General features: G+C 30.4%; 1 long non-coding RNA gene across 2 annotated transcripts; it reads right to left on the bottom strand.

Moving 5' to 3' along the window:
* Positions 1-19,564: 19,564 nt before the first annotated feature.
* On the bottom strand, positions 19,565-20,870 carry LOC108459638 (uncharacterized). 2 transcript variants are annotated; one of them, XR_008281292.1, is made up of 2 exons: positions 20,197-20,870; positions 19,565-19,932 (listed from the first exon to the last, which is right to left on the bottom strand). It is a non-coding gene; the product is annotated as an uncharacterized LOC108459638 (long non-coding RNA). The 2 variants fall into 2 exon arrangements; XR_001867391.2 differs by having other exon boundaries at positions 20,371-20,870.
* Positions 20,871-22,461: the final 1,591 nt, after the last annotated feature.

The following is a 22,461-nucleotide window of genomic DNA, read 5'->3' as shown; positions in this document are numbered from 1 at the left end:
ATTTTGATAATAGTGTGATCTAGAGGCTGTTGATCAAGGGCTTGGACAAGTGGAACAACTGGATCTAAACCTAGTCGCTAACTTCGGCAAAGGTGGGATCGCTAGTGCCTAAGGTGTTATTGGCCGAATATGGTAAGGAGTTAATATGTAGTTCATTTTTGATAGTTAGATTAACGTGGTAGTAATACAATTGTAGGCAGTTCGTGCATGGATCTCCTCAACGAATCGTCATAAAACAGGTGTGTAAACGACACCCACTCATAGACTAGATCGGCAAAAGCCGAAAAGCTAAAAAGTCGGCATTTGTGAACTTGCGACGTCTGCGCTTGTAGGTGGTTTGGTTGTTAATTTTGGTAATCACAAGCAGTATGATTGCAGAGTCGCAATTTCATGCACTTCGTATATTTGGGCTTAATGGTAAAGCGGGTTAGTGGGCCAACTGCCCAATTCGAAAAAAACGCTTAAAGTACTTCATTAATGTGTTAATGGTTAGAATATGTATGTAAACCCTAAAATATTTAAATTACTAGAATACCCCTAAGTATGAAAATTACCATTTTACCCCTAGGTGCAAAATGACCGTTATACCCCTAGGGTTAATTTTGACTGAAATGCATGATATTCTGATTATGTTTGTTGTATGCCATGACATGTATCTCTTTTGTATGGGTTTGGGTTTTGTTATGGAGGAAGAACCTGTTCGGTGGTCATGCCACGATTTCGATATAAGCGACTTTGTTTGCGGATTATAGTTAAGTCTTTGCCTGGTGCTAACAATCGTAAGTGTAAGGATGGCGTGGGTGATTTATTCCCCACGTGAAGTGTAGGGATGGACGGAGGCAAGTGCGGGGTTGGATGGGGTTATCATGCATTAATCATATGAGACTGTATTGAAATGGGCCCAACTGTGCTAATATAGGCAAGGCCCAATATATCTCGACTTGTATAGGCTACTACCCAAATTAATCTTGATATGGGCTAGGCCTAGTATACTCACATCGTAAGGGTCAGGCCCAGATTAATATTGATATGGGCTAAGGCCCAATTAACACTAAATTCTGAATAGGGCTTAGGCCCAGTAAAGCTTGAACTGATTTGGGCTCTGGTTAGGATACTTTACACACTGAGTTTTCCAAACTCACCCCTTTTTCCCATCTTTGCGGTGAGCCTTAGATCGATAGACTTGGAGTCAAGAGATTCAGAGTGGCCACAAAGATTAAGTTTCGCTTTTCCTTAAAATAAGTTTCGCATTTATTATTTTGATTATTTTTATTCGGTTTAAGTTGTAATAAGGCCGCTTTTTTATTATTTTTAATATTTTGGGTTATTAAATTGGTTAGCTCTAGGCGCTGCTTTTATAAAAGTTACTTATTTTTAAAATATCACGATAATTGAGCAAAGCTTCCATAACGTAAATGTTTTCAAAGGAAATAAATATTTTAAATAGACTTAAACTTAATTTGTTGTTCGTGGACAAGTAATAAGCTTAAAGTGTGGCAATGGATGTATGCATGTCTAGGATTGGATCATGGAAGAGCTAGGTACTTAAGCGGTCTAATTGACTCACCTCCTCTTTCTTGAATCCTACCGTGTGTAGTATCCATTCACTTTAAGCCATGACAAAGAAGGTTTGATTTTTTTCGATACTTAACTCTTTTTTTAAAATAACATGTTTCTGCCACTACAAAGGTTTACAAGTTTTCAAAGTTTCCCATAAGATTTTACAAGGTTGTTAACAATGCTTTGATTATTACAATGAATCATATTTTGGAAAAAAAATAAGGCTAAGGTTTTATTCAAGTTTAAACGGTAAAAGTTTCTAAACATCAAGAAGGGTTTTCAATGAAAACATGGTTTTCGAAAAACACTTCAATGTGACACGCCGGATTCGATCGTAACGTCTGAGCCGGGTTTGGGGTGTTACAATGATGCTATGAATTCCACTATTGTGAATGACGCTACATACTGCAGAAGTCGTACAACCAATGCACTAGCTTTCGATTCCTTATCTATTCGAATTTAGGCTTTTACTTACATCAAGTGTACGAGTCACGCATATATAGTCCGTCATCCACTCAGGATTTAGGTATGCTACACTATGAACGTCACAAGTGAATAAATGTATAAACGGATTCAGGATCTATTCTTCTTAGGTCCAGTCTAATGTAGTGTCAATCCAGTCAGTCACATCTATGTCTTTATCTTCTAGGAGTCATCCGCTCCGATGCCTAAGACAACATTTCTCTAATTGGACTTGATAGGCAATATATTAGTCTTTCAATCGGTTTGCTCATTTCTGATTAGACTAAGAATATGTCTAGGCTCGTCTACTAATATAAGTTGTCTTTTCGTATTACGATTCAACCACGTAATATCACTCAGTATTAGTTTAAACATTAGACAACCAATGAGCAACATTTACTTCTATTTTGTTTTGCATGCAAAAACCATATAAGGACAACCATAGAAACTATATTAATGTGATCAAGGAATTTGTTTTATTATTCAATCTGTTCGAAAAATTACTACACTTAGGGCACCAAATCTAATAGATTTATGATCCATCTAAAGTAGTTATTGTTATTCTGAAAATGAGTCAAAACAGGCTGTTTCCATTTAAGATTGAAATTGTTCATATAACGACTTGATAGTTAGGGGTGTCAGAAAGTGAGGTTCGGGACTTCATTTTTGTAAAATAAACTCGTAGATATTTTTATTATATATATACGGGGTTAGTTTAATAGTAAATTAAATTTTGGAGAAATAATTTGCATGAAATTAGGAGTTATTAAGGTATAGGGACTAAATCGTGAAAGTTAAAAGTTGAATTATAAATTAAAATAAATAAAAGGGGACTAAAGTAGCAATTATACAATTAATTAAGTGGTCGGATGGTCATCAGCCATGCTTTAATAAATATGTATATGTATATTATAATTATGTTTGATATATATATAGTTAATAATAATAATAAATAATAATGATATTAAACAACTAAAATCATTCTTTTGTTTCACATGCAAACAAATTAAAAAGAAATGAAATAAAGGGGGAGAAGAAGCTTGGACGGCACTTTAGAGATTTTCTAAGTTTTCTAACTTCAATTGGTTAGTCAATTTAGTCCCTTTTCTTGTAATTTTTATATTTTTGGAATTCTGGTTGTTGAGGCCCAATTTTGAACAAAAAAATAAAACCTAAACCTACCCAACAGACCTATTTTACACCCTTAGCCCAACACTAATCAAACCCATACTCGGAGCCCAATAACCAAGCCCAATCCCGAAACCCTAACCTCCTAGCTGAATCAGCCTCCCCACTTGCCTCTGACGACCCTGCAGCACTGCCCCACCGGTCATGTTCTCCACCCACCGCACTTGCAAACATTAAAACAAGAAAAGACAGAGAAAGGAAGCAAACACGCAACCAAATAGTAGAAATATGACCATTTTGTAAGGGCTTTAAAAGGCCGATTTAAAACTTTGTAACAGGAGGATTTCTGAATACATACATATATTATTTCAAAAAAAAAAAAAACAGTAGATCAAGCAAGAAAATCAGTCCAAATTAGAGAACCAAAGCATTAACAGTCGAAACTAAAAACCTGAAGGTGATTTCATCGTTTTTTTCTCTATTTATTTTAAATTCTTTTAGTATATATCCTTATCTATCAAAAATATACATATTATTAAGCCAAATAAAAAAATATAAAAAAAATTACCTTTTTTCGGCCACCGTGCATAGTAGCTTATGATTTGCATCGGTCAGAGGTCCAAGGACCTGACGGTGACCACTCAATGGTGAAAAATTTCCCCACTCCTCTCCCCTCTCTCCCATTTTTTTTTCTTTCAAATGCTACCTTTTAAACCCAAAACGACGTCGTTTTGCCATAGCCAACCTGCGACCCGACCCGTCCGGCCTAGGATTCGCGTGTTTTTGTGCAGAAGGGCTATTTTCTCTTTTGGCCCTTTCGCTTTTTCGTTATTTTGCAATTAAGTTTTTTTTAGTTTTAAATTTGCCCCGAAGATTATGCTTGAATTCCAATCAAGTCCCTCGCGATGCTGCGTGTTTTGGAGGGGGTTAATTGTCCGATCTAGTCCCTCTTATTTGTTTGCGCATGCCATTTAGTCCTTTTTCCCTTTATTTTTTTAAATTCGCCCCAAAACTTTATTTTTAATTCAATTTTGTCCCTTTTATTTTTACTGTTTCTCATTATTTTATTTTAATTTTAATATTATGTATACTATTATATTTTATTACTATTATATTTTATATTTATTATTAGCATTATTATTATTTTTACTTAATACTTATATATATATATTCTATAGTATTATTAATAGTTTTTAATATTATTGTTTTTGTTAATGTATTTGTATGTCACATATGTATTCTTTTAATATATATATATATTATACTCCATATTACGCATATATATATATTAATATTATATTATGTATATTATTATATATATATATATATTTTATATATTATGTATATATTTTACATGTATTATGTACAAATTTTCAATAATCGCATCATATGTATATATTTTATGTACATACTTTTAATATTATTATATATTTATTTTATACATATATATATATATATAAATATATATTTATGTAATATTATTAATAGTTGTTTTTTAACATTATTATCATTTCTAATATATATGTGTATCGTATATGTTTTATATATATTATGTATATATCTTTAGTTGTAATGACCCGAATTTTACCGTTACGAAAAAGTGTATTTTGGTCTCCATTTCTAAAAAGCGGATTAGTAAATATTTATTAAAATATTTACAGTAAAATGAGTGGTTAATTAGAGTTTAATTAAGTGGATTTAATTTAATTATGAGTAATTAAGAAAAGGACTAAATTGAATAAAGGATGAAAGTTAAATTGTAGATTAAAAGAAAATGAAGAGGACCAAAATGGAAATTATGCCATTTGTCCTAAGTGAGTGACATAAACATAAAAATCTGAGATTTTATGTGTTAAAATATATATTAAATTATTATTATTAAAAGTAAAGTAAATAAAAAGGAAAGAAAGGAAAGAAACAAAAGAATAAAAAGAAGGAAGGAAACAGAATAGCAGGAAACGAAACAGAGAAGAAACAGGGAGAAAGAAAGAAAGAAAAGAAAAGGAAAATAAGGTTTTAAAGGTTCCAAGTTAATTTGGTAAGTCAATTTAGCCCTTTTCTTATGATTTTTGAGTTTTTGGAATCCTAGAGATAAATAGTACTTGTTTTAAGTAGAAATTTTGAAAGTCATTAGATTTCTAAGTTTGGTTCATGTTGAATAAAATGATGGAATTGGGGGTTTATTTGATAGAAATTTTGATTGGAATTGAATAAATGATTGAATCGTAAACTAAGCTATAAGTTTTGAGTTTTAGGGATTAAATGGAAATAAATTCGAAATTATGAAAATATGCTGGAAATTTAATAGTTAAGTATGAGTTTGGACAAAATTTGAATAGAAATAAAGTATGAATTAAGATAGAAAAGTAAGAGAATTTAGTTAGGATTAAATTGAAATTAAAGTAAATCAACATTTTGCACTAAAACTGTTTTAGACAGCAGCAGTAGTCTAACTTTGAAAAATCATTAAATATTATAGAAATCGAATTAGAAGATGAATAAAATATGAAATTAAAGCTTATTGAGTCTAGTTTCTTATAGAAGAAACGATATAAGCAATTTGATTTTAAATTATGAGATATAATAAATTTTGTGAGACAAGGTCAGAATGAATTCGGGTTCCCCTATTCTGACTTTGGAAAATCACCAAATATTGAAGAAAAATAATTAGAGGCTTAAAGTTATATTTGGAGAAATCAGTAAATTTTATTGTAAGAAGATTTGTGAGTCGATTAGCGGATTTCATTGATCAGTAGTTCGATTTATGATTATGTCGTTTCGTCTTTAGGCACTTTATGTGTCGATAATCAAGTACTATGTACCGCTTTAGGCACAATGTGCCGATCGGTGTGTTTGGTTGGAAATAAAACGACACATTTGTGCCTAAAACAAAGACATAGTACCGATCAAGATATGACACATAAAGTGCCTAAAACGACACAATTGAATATTGAATGACACGATAACGAGGTGCCTGATATTTACACACGAGGTGCCTGAAATACGACACATAAAGTGCCTGATCGATAAAGCCGCAAATCCCGTGACACTTCCGCATCCTATGGCATGCCAATTATATCCGACTCAAATTCGACTAGTTAATAGGTATTTCATTCACTTTCTCAATTTAATAATTCTTTCATCAATATACCATTCTGATAATCACATATATTCACCCATTTTCACAATTCATACAATTTCATTCAATTCAACAATATATTTCAATTATTCACATTAATTCATAATTCAATACAATTCAATTCACTTTTCAATATCAAATATTCAAATATCACAATCTCATATATTCATATCAATTTCATATTTCCAATCAATATATTTTTCAATATAACATTCATTCAATATTCAAATTTCTACATAAATCATGTATATTATATAATTCAATCAATATAAATTCAATCAAATAATTTCAATCAATATAAATTCAATAAATTCATCGTGATACCAAAATCAATCCATTCCAATTGTAAAACATCATAATTCTAACACTAACAATTGCAATATGTATATAAATATAACAAATAATAACTAAGTTGGATTATAGAAATACAAATTGTAATTTTCGAGCTAACTCCCGTTGACTTTGTCTTGTCCTTTCTTAGCCGAGATTTCCGGTACCACATTGACTACGAAATTAATACAATTCATAATCATTAATACATTACTAATTCATATCTTGAGTTACAGAATTCTAAATTAAGATCCGCTAATTTTTCCTGAAACTAGACTCACAAATCTTCTTACAATAAAATTTTCAGAATTTTTTGTTTAGCCATTAAGTATAGTTTATTCTTTAAATTCACCCCTATTCTGCTGTCTGATAGTTTCGTCTCTTCTTCACTAAAAATTAATTATCTCACAATACAGAACTCGGATAATATTCCCGTTGATTTCTCCAAATATAACTTTAAGCCTCTAATTATTTTTCTTCAATATTTGGTGATTTTCCAAAGTCAGAATAGGGGAACCCGAATTCATTCTGATCTTGTCTCACAAAATTTATTATATCTCATAATTTAAAATCAAATTGCTTATATCGTTTCTTCTATAAGAAACTAGACTCAATAAGCTTTAATTTCATATTTTATTCATCTTCTAATTCGATTTCTATAATTTTTTATGATTTTTCAAAGTTAGACTACTGCTGCTGTCTAAAACAGTTTTAGTGCAAAATGTTGATTTACTTTAATTTCAATTTAATCCTAACTAAATTCTCTTACTTTTCTATCTTAATTCATACTTTATTTCTATTCAAATTTTGTCCAAACTCATACTTAACTATTAAATTTCCAGCATATTTTCATAATTTCGAATTTATTTCCATTTAATCCCTAAAACTCAAAACTTATAGCTTAGTTTATTTATTCAATCATTTATTCAATTCCAATCAAAATTTCTATCAAATAAACCCCAATTCCATCATTTTATTCAACATGAACCAAACTTAGAAATCTAATGACTTTCAAAATTTCTACTTAAAACAAGTACTATTTATCTCTAGGATTCCAAAAAACTCAAAAATCATAAGAAAAGGGGCTAAATTGACTTACCAAATTAACTTGGAACCTTTAAAACCTTATTTTCCCTTTTTCTTTTCTTTCTTTCTCCCCTGTTTCTTCTCTGTTTCGTTTCCTGCTATTCTGTTTCCTTCCTTCTTTTTATTGTTTTGTTTCTTTCCTTTATTTCCTTTTATTTACTTTACTTTTAATAATAATAATTTAATATATATTTTAACACATAAAATCTCAGATTTTTATGTTTATGTCATTTCACTTAGGACAAATGGCATAATTTCCATTTTGGTCCTCTTCATTTTCTTTTAATCTACAATTTAACTTTCATCCTTTATTCAATTTAGTCCTTTTCTTAATTACTCATAATTAAATTAAATTCACTTAATTAAACTCTAATTAACCACTTATTTTACTGTAAATATTTTTAATAAATATTTACTTAATCCGGTTTTCAAAATGGAGACCCAAAATACACTTTTTCGAACGGAAAATTCGGTCATTACATTAGTATTATTAGTTATATATTTTTATACTATTTCATGTATATATTTTTATATTATCATTATTATTATTATTAATATTAGTAATGTGTTTTATTATATGTATATATTTTAATATATATATGTATATATTTATGTAATATTATTAATAGTTATTTTTTAACATTATTATTATTTCTAATTTGTATATACTATGTAAATATTTTAATACTATATTATGTATATACTATTACTATATATCTATTTATGTAACATTGTTAATGGTTGTTTTACTATTATTATTATTCCTAGTATATATACTATGTATACATTTTTAAATACTTTATTATATATATGTTATAGGTCAATTTTGGGCTGTTTTTAAAATGCCTCGGGCCCAAATATTACCTTACAACATAAACCCACTAATCCCCTAATACCCAAAACCCGAATGGTCCATAATAACCCATTAGCTAAACCATCAAACCCATACCCGGAGCCCAATAATTAAACCCAAATTTTTACCTAGCCCAAATACTATTAGCCCAAAGCCTAAACTAACCTAAAACCAAACCCACACTTCTAACCCTTGTCCCATCTGGCCACTTGCATCTGCCCTTGTCCGATCCACCACCGACCTCTGCCACCACCACATTCACCACCTGCTCCACCTGCAAAATAAGAGGGACACGCAACAGCAACAAAGATAAATAAACAGATTTGTACAAAGGCTATATAAGCCGATTTGAAGCTTTGTAATAAGGAGATTTTTTATTTCTTTAAAAAAAAAAAACATTCGGCAAAATCATATAATCAAACAACAAAACAGTCCCAAAGAATACAGAAGCAATAGAAAGCATTTGAAGAAGAATAAAACAAGCAGATTAGAGGGTATTTTATTTTATTTTTCTTTTTTTCTGCATATAATACATACATATTACCTTTATTGTAACACCCCAATTTTCGGGAATCTTGTGAATGTTGGCATAGGTTTAATTATGTTAGTGGGTCTCTAGAAAGCCCAAACTTAAGATAGAACCCGCTAATTTTAGTTAATTTTTGTTCCATAAGAAAAAGGGAGTGAAATTATGAAATAGGACCTATGTGAAAATGTTTGAAAATGCTATAGGCTAAATTGAAGTGGCCAAATAAATAGGAGTGCAAAATAGGAGGATTTGCATGACAAACCTCCCATTTTACATGAAGTGGCCAGCCATCATGTTGTTATAGACAAAATGTACACTTGATATCCATAATTTATGGTACAAATTGATACAAATTGATAATAGGTTAGGTAAATGTTCCTTGATAATAGGTTAGGTAAATGTTTCATGATAATGGGTTAGGTAAATGTTTCATGATAATAGGTTAGGTAAATGTTTCATGATAATGGGTTAGGTAAATGTTTCATGATAATGGGTTAGGTAAATGTTTCATGATAAGAATTTCATGTCTTTTGTATTAAAGAATTAAATGGATGAAATATGAAGTTTTATTAAAAGAAAAAGGGGTGAAAAGAACAAAGTTTTGTCCATCTTTGTTCATCATAGCTGAAAGTTAGAGAAGAGAAAGGAGAGGAGAAAGCTCTTGAGTATTCGGTCACTTGGGGAAGAAAATTGAAGGTAAGTTCATGGTAGTTTGCTTCTATCTTGATGTTCATGAGTTCTTCTTGATTCTACCTTAACTCTTGAAGTATATTTTGATTTTTAGTTGTGTTGTGAGCATTTAGTCATGAATTAAAATGAAGGAAATGGTTGTTGTTTCATGTTCTTTTGATGAAAAATGGAAGATAGGTGAAGTTGGGCCAAACAAATGAACATGCATGTGCCTTAGATGCTAAAGGGAAAAATCGGCTAACATGTTGTGCTTTAAAATGATGAAATGGAGATTATACTTAAGTAAAATCATAGATATGTGATGATTGATTGGTGATATACATGTTTAAATAACAAGCATGCAAGTTAGGTGTGAAAGAGTGATTTGGTGATAAATCGCTTGGGACAGCAGCAGAACGTGACTTTGGAAAATCACCATAAATTGTGGGAGATGATTTAGAAGCTGAATAAATTATGTAATTAAAGATTAATGAGTCTAGTTTCAAATGGAATAAACGAGAACATATTTTGAATTCTGTACAATGAGAAATTTGATTCGTAATGAAGGGTGGTCAGATTAGTCAAACAGTGAAACATGGGAAACTTTGAGAAAAATCTGGTATTGATTGGCTAAACGAAAATTCTGAAAATTTTATGGATAGAAGGTATATGAGTCAATTTTCAGGGAAAATTAACGGAACTTGATTTGGAGTTTCGTAGATCCAGTTATAAATAATTTAGTGACTGTTGCTCAAAAAGACAGCTTGCAGTGAAATTATGATTATGTGGTAAACATTGACAAAATTTTGTTAATGAGTTGCTTATTGTTTTCTTATAAGCTCACTATGATCTGTAGGTGTGGTTGGCCGAATATTGTAAGGGGTTAATACGTAGTTCGTATTTGAATAGTTAGATTAACGTGTTAGTAATCCAATTGTAGGCGGTTCGTGTGTGGATCTCACAAGATATCGTCCCAAATGTGTGTAACTAACACCCTCTTTCTTAGTCTAGATCGGCAAAAGTCGAAAAGCCGAAATGCCGAAAACCGTATTTTGTAGATTTGCGAAAAGCGAATGCTCGTGAGGTAAATCGATTAATGTTTTTGGTAAGCTGCAATGTTTGACCGCAAAGTGCATGATTTCGTGCCTCGATATTTTTGGGCTTAATGGGCCAAAATTGGAATGATGGGCCAACTGCCCAATTCGTAAGAACCCTCAGTAGTGATTCTGTTAGTACGTGAAAGGTAGGAATATGCATGAAAACCCTAAAATAGATAAATTATGAAATACCTTTAAAAGTGAAAAATTTACGCTTTTACCCCGAGAGATAAATTACCAAATACCTCTAAGGTTAAATTGACCTAAATGCATGTTTGATCGTTGTTATTTATCGCATGCCATGTTGTTATTATCGATGCATGGGATTGGGATATTGACGAGGAAGTACCGAAAGTGGCTTGTCCACGATCGGAGGCTTTGCCTCAATTTATCGTTAACTGAAAGCAAAGAATGTTTGAATGTGGAGTGTTAATGGGTGGGTTGAGCTATTCCCCACATGGAGTGTATGGTGGTACGGGTAGAGTGTAGTGGTTGGTGGGTTGAGTAGTCTCCCAAATGGGCTTGCATATGTTTACTTGATGTTGCATGTATTTTGAAATAGGCCTATGGGCCATATCATTATCTGAATAAGGGCTAAGGCCCGGTTTATTGTAATCTGAAAAGGGCTCGCCCAAGACCACTTATTACTGAATGGGCTTAGCCCAATGGGCTTGAGCTGACTTGGGCTTTGAATGGGTTTTCCTTACACACGAGTTTCCCAAACTCACCCCTTTATTTTCATCCACGCAGAAATCCCCAACCATAGTGGGCTTGAGTCATGAGGGAATTCGAGTGACCACCCGCTCGAAAGTTTGATTTTCTTCGGTGAACTGGACATCCTTTTAATTACGTTTGAGGTTTTGGGCTTTTAAATGTAATAAGGCCGCTTATTTATTTTTGATGGTTTTATATGTTTTATTAAGATAGATAATATTTATTTTAACTGTTGAAATTGGATAGCTTTAGGGCGCATTTTCAAAAACAACAGTTGATTTCAAAATAACACGACAACAAGCAAAGCTTCCGCAATGAAAGTATTTTCCAAAATTAATCACTTTTCCTAAAAATGACTTAATCGAACCGGTTTTCTAGAAATATCCATGACGTTAAGGTGTGGCAATGGCGGTATGCATGTCTAGGATTGGATCCGAAGGGAGCTTGGTACTTAAGCAGTCCGATGGACTCACCACCTCTTTTCCGGTTTCCTACTTGGTGCACAGCTTCAATTCACTTTAACCCTTAATGAATTAATCTTTTGAACATCAAGTACGATTTTCTGGACTTAGAATGGAAAATTTTTTTAACGTTTTTGATGTGGCATGCCGGATCCGGCCATAACTTCTGAGCTGGGTTTAGGGTGCTACATTTATTTTCCCATTAATATACATGTAAAAATATATATACATTATTAAGCAAAAAAAATATAAAAAAATAAAAAAAAAAACAAAATTTTTACCTCTCCAGCCACCGTGTACGGTGGCCGGCGCCGGCGACGGACGACGGTCGACGATCAGCCGGTGACTGGCCCCCTGGCCAGAATCCTTCCCCTCTCCCTCCTCTCTCTTCCTCTCCCTTCTTCTCTTTTTTTTTTTCTTTTCTCCCTTCACAAATGAATTTTTTTTCTGAAAATAGGCCTATTTATAGCCCTCCGAAACGACGTCGTTTTGGGGGCTGTACTTAAGCCCCAAAACGACGTAGTTTTGAGCCTACCCGACCCGACCCGACCCGATCCAAACCTGCCTAGGATCAGCGTGTTTTTAATAAAAGGGGAAATTGCGTGCGCGGTCCTTCTGCATTTTTGGTGTTTTAAATCAAGTTTATATTTATTTATAAATTGGCCTTGAAATTCGTTATGGTTCTCAAATTGATCCCCCTTGATGCGCACCGTTTTAAATGCGTTGGAAAATTGATCTTTTGGCCTCCACTGCTTTCATGCGTGTTCTAATAAGCCCTTTCCTTTTTTATTTATTTGCAAATTCGCCCTAGAATTCTGTTGTTAATTTTTTTTAATCCTTTTTTGTTTATTCTCACTTCTTTTATATTAGATTAAGTTTTTATTATATATTGCTATTTTTATATTATTACTATTATCATTATTATATTATATTATTATTATGTATATTTAGTATTATTTTTTTAATATTACATTTTTTACTATCATATTACTATTATCTTTGTTACTTTCTCTATTAATATTTATTACTCTATTTTTAACATTATTATTATATTATATTTGTTTCTTTTTTATATCTTATTATTATTGCTATTATTATTATTATTATTATTATTATTATTATTAGTATTATTATTATATGCACTATTAGTGTATTTTATATTATATATATATATATATTCTTATACATGGTATTATTTTAATCACTTTATTTTAATATTTTTATTATATTATATTTGTTTTTTTGTTATTACTATATTTATTATTAGTATTAATGATAGTGTATATTTTATATGTATATGTATATATTATTTTTTTAATACTATATTTTTAATACCCTATATAGTGTATGTATTTTCTTAATAACTATATTATATGTATATATATACTATGTACATATTTTTAATATTGTTATGTATTTTTATACATATATATAGGTACATATTTATGTGACCTTATTAATAGATGTTTCCAACATTATTATTATGTATGTATATATTATGTAACTATTTTAATATTATATTATATATGCATTTTATATATTGTGTATATATATACCTTTTAGTGTTGTATTTTTATCATGTATATATTTCTAAAACTATGCTACATTTTTACATATTATCTTATGTATATATTTTATATATATATATATATATATATATATTATGTACTTATTTTTAGTGTTTTCATGTATATATTGTGTTTTAATACTACGTCATATATGTATTTTACATTATGTATATATTTTAAATGTTATATATTAAGTATTTCTAATATCCTTATTATTTATACCCATGTACGTATATATCTATGTAGTGTATTAGTAAGTTCATTTTATATTGTTGTCATTTCTAATGTATATGTATATATCATCTATGTGTTATATATATTATGTATATATTTTCAATATTCTTAGCTATATTTTATATACTATTCCCATGTATATAGTATTATTACATTTATTTTACTCCTATTATACTCATTATCGGTACATATATTTTATTATACGTGTATATATTTTTTATATATAGTATTATTTTCATATGTTATTACACTCATTAATATACTTATTATTATCCATATTGCCACTTATGATCTTAATATTATTATATGTTATTTGGTGTACATATATCTTTTATTATTACTATTATTACTATTATTATTAGTATATGTCTCATTATATATGTATAGTGTATATGTTCATTTTAAATATGTTATATATATATATATATATATATATATATATATTGTAACGCCCCAATTTTCGGGAATTCTGTGAATGTTGGCATAGGTTTAATTATGTTAGTGGGCCTCTAGAAGGCCCAAGCTTAAGATAGAACCCGGCAATTTTAGTTAATTTTTGTTCCATAAGAAAAAGGGGGTGAAATTATGAAATAGGACCTATGTGAAAATGTTTGAAAATGCTATAGGATAAATTGAAGTGGCCAAATAAATAGGAGTGCAAAATAGGAGGATTTGCATGACAAGCCTCCCATTTTACATGAAGTGGCCAGCCATCATGTTGTTGTAGAAAATATGAGCACTTGATATCCATAATTCATGGTACAATTTGATAATGGGTTAGGTAAATGTTCCATTATAATGGATTAGGTAAATATTCCATGATAATGGGTTAGGTAAATGTTCCATGATAATGGTTTAGGTAAATGTTCCATGATGGGCATTTCATGTCTTTTGTATTAAAGAATTAAATGGATGAAATATGAAATTTTATTAAAAGAAAAAGGGGTGAAAAGAACAAAGTTTTGTCCATCTTTGTTCATCATAGCCGAAATTTAGAGAAGAGAAAGGAGAGGAGAAAGCTCTTGAATTGTTTGGTCACTTGAGGAAGAAAATTGAAGGTAAGTTCATGGTAGTTTGCTTCTATCTTGATGTTCATGAGTTCTTCTTGATTCTACCTTAACTCTTGAAGCATATTTTGGTTTTTGGTTGTGTTGTGAGCATTTGGTCATGAATTAAAATGAAGGAAATGGTTGTTGTTTCATGTTCTTTTGATGAAAAATGGAAGATAGGTGAAGTTGAGCCAAACAAATGAACATGCATGTGCCTTAGATGCTAAAGGGAAAAATCGGCTAACATGTTGTGCTTTAAAATGATGAAATGGAGATTATACTTAAGTAAAATCATAGATATGTGATGATTGATTGGTGATATACATGTTTAAATAACATGCATGCAAGTTATGTGTGAAAGAGTGAATTTGGTAATAAATCTGCTTGGGTCAGCAGCAGTAATGTGACTTTGAAAAATCACCATAAATTGTGGGAGATGAATTAGAAGCTGAATAAATTATGTAATTAAAGATTAATGAGTCTAGTTTCAAATGGAATAAACGAGAACATATTTTGAATTCTGTACAATGAGAAATTTGATTCATAATGAAGAGTGGTCAGATTAGTCAAACAGTGAAACATGGGAAACTTTAAGAAAAATATGGTATTGATTGGCCATACCAAAAATTCTGAAAATTTTATGGATAGAAGATATATGAGTCTATTTTCAGGAAAAATTAACGGAACTTGATTTGGAGTTTCGTAGATCCAGTTATAAATAATTTAGTGACTGTTGCTTAAGAAGACAACTTGCAGTGAAATTATGATTATGTGGTAAACATTGACAAAAATTTGTTAATGAGTTGCTCATTGTTTTCTTATAAGCTTACTATGATCTGTAGGTGTGGTTGGCCGAATATTGTAAGGGGTTAATATGTAGTTCGTATTTGAATAGTTAGATTAACGTGTTAGTAATCAAATTGTAGGCGTTCGTGTGTGGATCTCACAAGATATCGTCGCAAATGTGTGTAACTAACACCTCTTTCTTAGTCTAGATCGGCAACAGAGAAAATCCGAAATGCCAAAAACCGGTATTTTGTAGATTTGCGAGTGTGCGAATGCTCGTGAGGTAAATCGATTAATGTTTTTGGTAAGCTGTAATGTTTGGACTGCAAAGTGCATGATTTACGTGCCCTCGATATTTTTGGGCTTAATGGGCCAAAATTGGAATGATGGGCCAACGGCCCAATTCAAGAAGAACCCTCGATGCGTGATTACATTAGTACGTGAAAAGTAGGAATATGCACGAAAAACCCTAAAATAGATAAATTACTGAAATACCTTTAAAAGTGGAAAATTTACGCTTTACCCTTAGTAGATAAATTACCAAATACCCCAGGGTTAAATTGACCTAAATGCATGTTTGATCGTTGTTATTTATTGCATGCCATGTTGTTATTATCGATGCATGGGATTGGGATATTGATGGAGGAAGTACTGAAAGTGGCTTGTCCACGTCTTGGAGGCTTTGCCTCAATTCTTCGTTAATCGAGCGACAAGGTACAAGAATGTGGAGTGTTAATTTGGGTGGGTTGAGCTATTCCCACATGGAGTGTAGGGCTGGTACGGTGGAGTGTAGTGGTTGGTGGGTTGAGTAGTCTCCCAAATGGGCTTACATATGTTATTGATGTTGCATATATTTTGAAATGGGCTTATAGGCCATACTGTTATCTAAATAATGGGCTAAGGCCCAGTTTATTGTAATCTGAAAAGGGTTCTGGTCCAGTACCACTGTTACCTGAATGAGCTTAAGCCCAATAGGCTTGAGCTGACTTGGACTTTGAATGGGTTTTCCTTACACACTGAGTTTCCCCAAACTCACCCTTTTATTTTCATCCACGTAGGAAATCCCCAACCATAGTGGGCTTGGAGTCGTGAGGGAATTGGAGTGGCCACCCGCTCGAAAGTTTGATTTTCTTCCGTGAACTGGACATCCTTTTATTTACGTTTGAAGTTTTGGGTTTTAAATGTAATAAGGCCGCTTAATTATTTTTGATGGTTTTAATATGTATTACTAAGATAGGTATTACTTATTTTAACTGTTGAAATTGGACGACTTTAGGCGCGTTTTCAAAAACAACAATTGATTTCAAAATAACACGACAACAAGCAAAGCTTCGCAATGAAAGTATTTTCCAAAATTAATCACTTTTCCTAAAAATGACTTAATCAAATCGGTTTCAGAGAAATATCCATGACGTTAAGGTGTGGCAATGGCGGTATGCATGTCTAGGATTGGATCCGAAGGAGCTTGGTATTAAGCAATCCGATGGACTCACCACCTTTTTCCGGTTTCCTACCGGTGCATGCTTCCATTCACTTTAACCTATAATGAAATTATCTTTTAAAACACTAAGTAAGTTTTTCTGGATCAACAATATAAAATGTTTTGAACGCTTCGATGTGGCATGTCGGATCCAGTCATAACGTCTGGGCCGGGTTTGGGGTGTTACATATATTACGTACCCATATTAGTATTATTATGTAAACCTTTTTCATCCTATTTTACGTACATATTCTTAATGTCATTATTACGTATATACATTCATTGTTTCCATTTCATATTTAATTCTAGTATTACATTATATCTTTATTGTCTATAATATTATTGTCACACTTATATTTGCTTCAATATACTTCTAGATCTGTCTTCTATTTATTTTTATTTTGCTTTGCATTATTTCGAAAATCTTATTCTTTTTTAAATAAGGTAACGTATCGGTTTAATACTAAGTCGCCGATTTCACTGCTATGTTGGGTGAACATCAATCGACTCATGTTAAAGCGGTATGCTCTTCTAAAAAAATCGAAAAAACTAAAATTTCTCGTGTTTCAATCGGATTACGACTAAATCTTACATTGAACTTGTATTTTTGAAGATCAAGACAACACGTGTTTATAAGATACCAATTTTGGGTGTCGCGAGGATGCTAATACCTTCCTCGCGCATAACCGACTCCCGAACCCTACTTTTTCTCTGGATTTTGACGTAGAACTAAACTCGGCCTTCCTTTTGTTTTAAAAAAGGAAATCTAATAGGTGTTCGATCACACCTAGGAAAAAGGATCGGTGGTGACTCCCTTTTTTTTAAAAAATCAAACTTCAGTTTTCAAGTTTTCACTAAATCGCCACAATTAGCGGCCAAGCTAAATTTTTACGTCGCTACAATATATATATATATATATATATATATATTTTAATACCGTATTATGTACATGTTATTGTTATATCTATTTTTACCCCTATTATATTTATTATTAATATTAGTGTATATCTTATTATACATGTATATATATACTTTTTATATATAGTATTATTTTTATATATCATTATATTTATTATTATACTTATTATTTTCACTATTGTTGCTTATTATTTTATTTTAATATTATTATGTATTATTTGGTATACATGTATCTTTTGTACATACTTATACTTACTTCATTACTCATTGATCATTACCTACCACTATTATTAGTATAATTATTATTCTTTTCATCATTATTAACATGTATATACACATATATATGTATATATATATTTTTATGTATATATTGTTATTTTTCTATTATTGTTATAAATACATTATTTTTCTTATTATATTAATAGTACATTATTTTTATTTTCTTGTAAATATTGTTATTGTTGTTTTAATATTCTTAGTTTTTAATATTTTTAATTGCATCATTGTTTGCATTATTTACTAATTCTTATTATAATAATGTTTTACTCATACTTTTAATTAATTTCAACAAATAAGGCAACGTACCGATTTAACATTAAGTCGTCGATTTCATCGCTATGTTGGGTGAATATTAATCGGCTCGTGTTAAAAATAGAACATCCTTCTCAAAAGAAACCGAAAAACTTGAAATTTCTCATGTTTTAATCGGATCACGATTAAATGTTATATTGAACTCGCATTTTCGAAAATTAAGACAACACATGTTTAAAGAGATACCAATTTTGGGCGTTGCGAGGGTGCTAATACCTTCCTCGTGCGTAATCGACTCCCGAACCCTATTTTTTCTCCGACTTTTGACATAGACCTAAACTCGGCCTTCTTTTTGTTTAAAAAATAAATTTTCTTTTAAAAAAGAGGATTTATTAGGTGTCCAATCACACCTAGGAAAAAGGATCGGTGGCGACTCCTTTTTCTCTTTAAAATCGAAATTCCTTTTTCAAATTTTCCAATAAATCACCTCAATTAGCGACCGAAAGCAAATTTTTTACGTCGCTACACTGGTACTTAAAATTACCTGACTTATATTGAAATTATTAGTATTGTTCAAGATTTTAGATGTTGTCATTGTTGAAAAGTTTAAGTACTAGGTATTAAATAGATAGATTTTTAGTTAGAAGTAGAAAATGACTAAATTGTGGAGATAATTGTTGATTTTGAGCAATAGAGACTAAATTGAGAAAAAAATCAAAATTTAAGGATAGAATTAAAATATAGAGAATTAAATTTATCTTAGAGTGAAATTAGTACAAAAATATAAAGTTCAATGTGGAGGTTAAAATTAGTCTCGGTTTAGAGACTAAATTGAAGTTTAAGCTAATATATTGTAAAAATTGAAAATTTAATATGAAGATTGAATTGTGTAACATTAATGTATTTTACTTGTTTTATTCCGTAGCTAATGTCGTACCGGAATCCTCGAGTAAAAAAGGGAATAATAAAATTAACTTTAAATAGTTTAGAATTCACGATTTGTGTTTCTATATGTAATAGGCCCATTTTGCCCGGGCCCATTTACAAAACACCTAACCCAATTAAACAAATACCCCAAAACCCTTTACATAAAATTAAAACCCAATTCTAATAAACTCATTTTCTAACCAAATACTCCAAAATTTTAGCCCCAATTACATAACAGATGCCCAAATTCTAAGTCCCCAAACCCAATAAGAATTAGCCCTAAAACTCGAGGCCCAATACACCCAAAATTCTCAGCAGCACTAGGAGCTTCTGGAATGTACCAGAATAGGCCAAAAATTGGAACTCCCACGAGTGATTCCTCGCGCGCACACCTCCACTGTACGGCCAAATCTGCACAAAGAATATACCAGAAGGGATTACTAACAGAATACAGCTAATTATGTAATTATTTTATTGTATTTTTATTCCAAAAATTAGGCTATAAGAAGCCATTGATTTCACCCCTGTAAAAAAGAGAGGATGCTATACGCATATACCCATACTGAAATAGAAGAAAAAGCTACTAAAACTTTAAAGGTGATTTCCCCAAACATTTTTCTTTTTTCGTTTTTAATTAGCATATAATTTTGGTATGGAAATACAAAGAAAAAACACCTGAATCGACACCAATGAAAGCCTACATCTCATATATGGATACGGGCGAGGGTCGAACATCGTTGAATTCGGGTTCATTTTTTCTTTTTTTTTTTTATTTCGATCTGTTTTTTTAAAAAAAACAGGAGATTCAAATGTTTTTTGCGAAAGAAAAGGGAAAGGAAAGTATCTCACAATATTTTCATGGACGTGGCATGGATCTCTTCATGGTGGTATACTGTCGATTGCCAAACAAAATGGTGAATCTGGCAGATGTAAAGAACCCTAGCAATTTTAATTTTAGGGTTGTGGTTTTTTGTTTGGAAGATGGGCAGCATTTGGGAAAAAAGGATGAAAAAGGGTTTTAAATTCATTGAAAAAAACGTGGTGCTGGACCATGCTTTTAAGGATCCGCGCGCTAGCCTATTGGAGTACCTGGATCCGCGCCTTGTTCTTTCAAATGGACAATTTACGCGTTAGGTCCTTCCCTTTGCGCGGAGCCTTCAATTGCGTCCTGTTTATTTATTTTGTTTTTTTAATTTGACCTTCTAATTTGTATTTTTTTACTTTGATCCGCGGTTCAGTGTAATATTATTGGGTGCGGGATGTTTTCGATTTCGGTCCCTGCATGTTTGTGCGCATGGCACATTGATCCTGTTTTTCAATTATTTCATTTGTAAATTGTCTCTCCTGTTTCAATTTTGTTTCAATTAAGTCTTATTTTCTATTTTACTGCACATGTTTTTTTTTACATGCTTAATCATTAATTGTGATATCTTGTTGTTTTGATAACTGAATTTTGTAATCTTTTCTGTTTTATTCTATTATTGTAATAATTGTTGTACTATTTGTAATATAATTCATTCTATTTTGTGTATGCTATTAGTTTCATGATATTCTGTAATTTCTTTTAGATTCATCTATATATTTAAATGTTTATTAAACATATATTTTGTATTTATATTTAATTTACATCTATTATTAAAGCTTTGATATCTTTATATATATAGATTTTAATAAACTTGTGATTAATTGTTTTTTTATTATGTATATAATTTATAATAAAATTAAGTTAACTTTATAATTCATATTTTAATTAAAAGTTATTTTGACATATAATTATTTCTAATATTTTTACACGTATATGGCATATTTTAATGGTATATGTTATTATTTTCATATAACTTTATGTAAATATTTTTCTAGGTATATATATCTTCTCTTAAAATTATTTACGTGTATAATATTTTTAAGAACTCTTTTAAATCATATAATTTATTGTATTTCATATTATCCTTATGTTTTTCATATATATATATATATATTTTGTTACTTATATAATTTATATATTTACTTCATTTTTACTCAATACTTATTTGTATATAACGATTTCATAAACTTACTTTGTATATTATTTTGTATCATATATTGTTATACCTTCATATTTAATATTTTATTTAAATTATCTTGTGAATTATCATTTTTTTAATAAATTTGTGTTTTACATATTTTATGCATGATTTGATTTGAACCTTGAAATTTATAATAACTATTTCAATAAATGTATATCCCAAGTTTTATGCAAATGTGTCAACTTATATATGTTATATAATTCTTCATTTTGTTTCATACATATTTTTGTACATCATTTTATTTTGTGTTATGATTATGTATAATTTCTTTATCTATGCTTAAAGATTATTTTGTTACATTATACTTAGAATGATTGTTAGATAAGGTTTATTGTATTTTGAGTATATTGCTTCATATGTTTTTTACAATGCATTAAATATTTCATCAATTTTAAAATGAATAAACATGTTTTTAAGTGAATTTCTAAGTTTTTGTTATTCAAAATTTGAAGTAAGACAATATCTAGTGTTTGGGGAATTTGGAAAAGTTGTGCTCAATCGTACTGGGTATGTCTTTCTCAAAGAACCAAATATTTAGATAACCTCTTTTATGATTTTTCAAAAGTCGAAAATTGATCACAGCTTAAAGGTATAAGGGATCATATCCAATCGTACTAGGTATGAAACCACATATCTTTGGAACGAGAGATTTTCGATCACCAACTTGAACTATTTAAACATTTTTATATATTTCAAAAAAATCTTTTCTTTTAAATCTTTAAGGACAGCATCAAATCAATTTGGTACCAGTTTTTGGGCGTAATGAGGGTGCTAACCCTTCCTCATACGTAACCGACTCCTGAACCCGTTTTTTTTTTTTTTACCTAAACCAAATTTACTTTGTTTTTTTTCATTAAATAAAGCATTTTAATAG

Source organism: Gossypium arboreum, chromosome 4, assembly GCF_025698485.1.
Source record: "Gossypium arboreum isolate Shixiya-1 chromosome 4, ASM2569848v2, whole genome shotgun sequence".
NCBI lineage: Eukaryota > Viridiplantae > Streptophyta > Magnoliopsida > Malvales > Malvaceae > Gossypium > Gossypium arboreum.
Note: the sequence above shows the minus strand (reverse complement) of the source record. Positions and strands in the feature narration are given on the sequence as shown.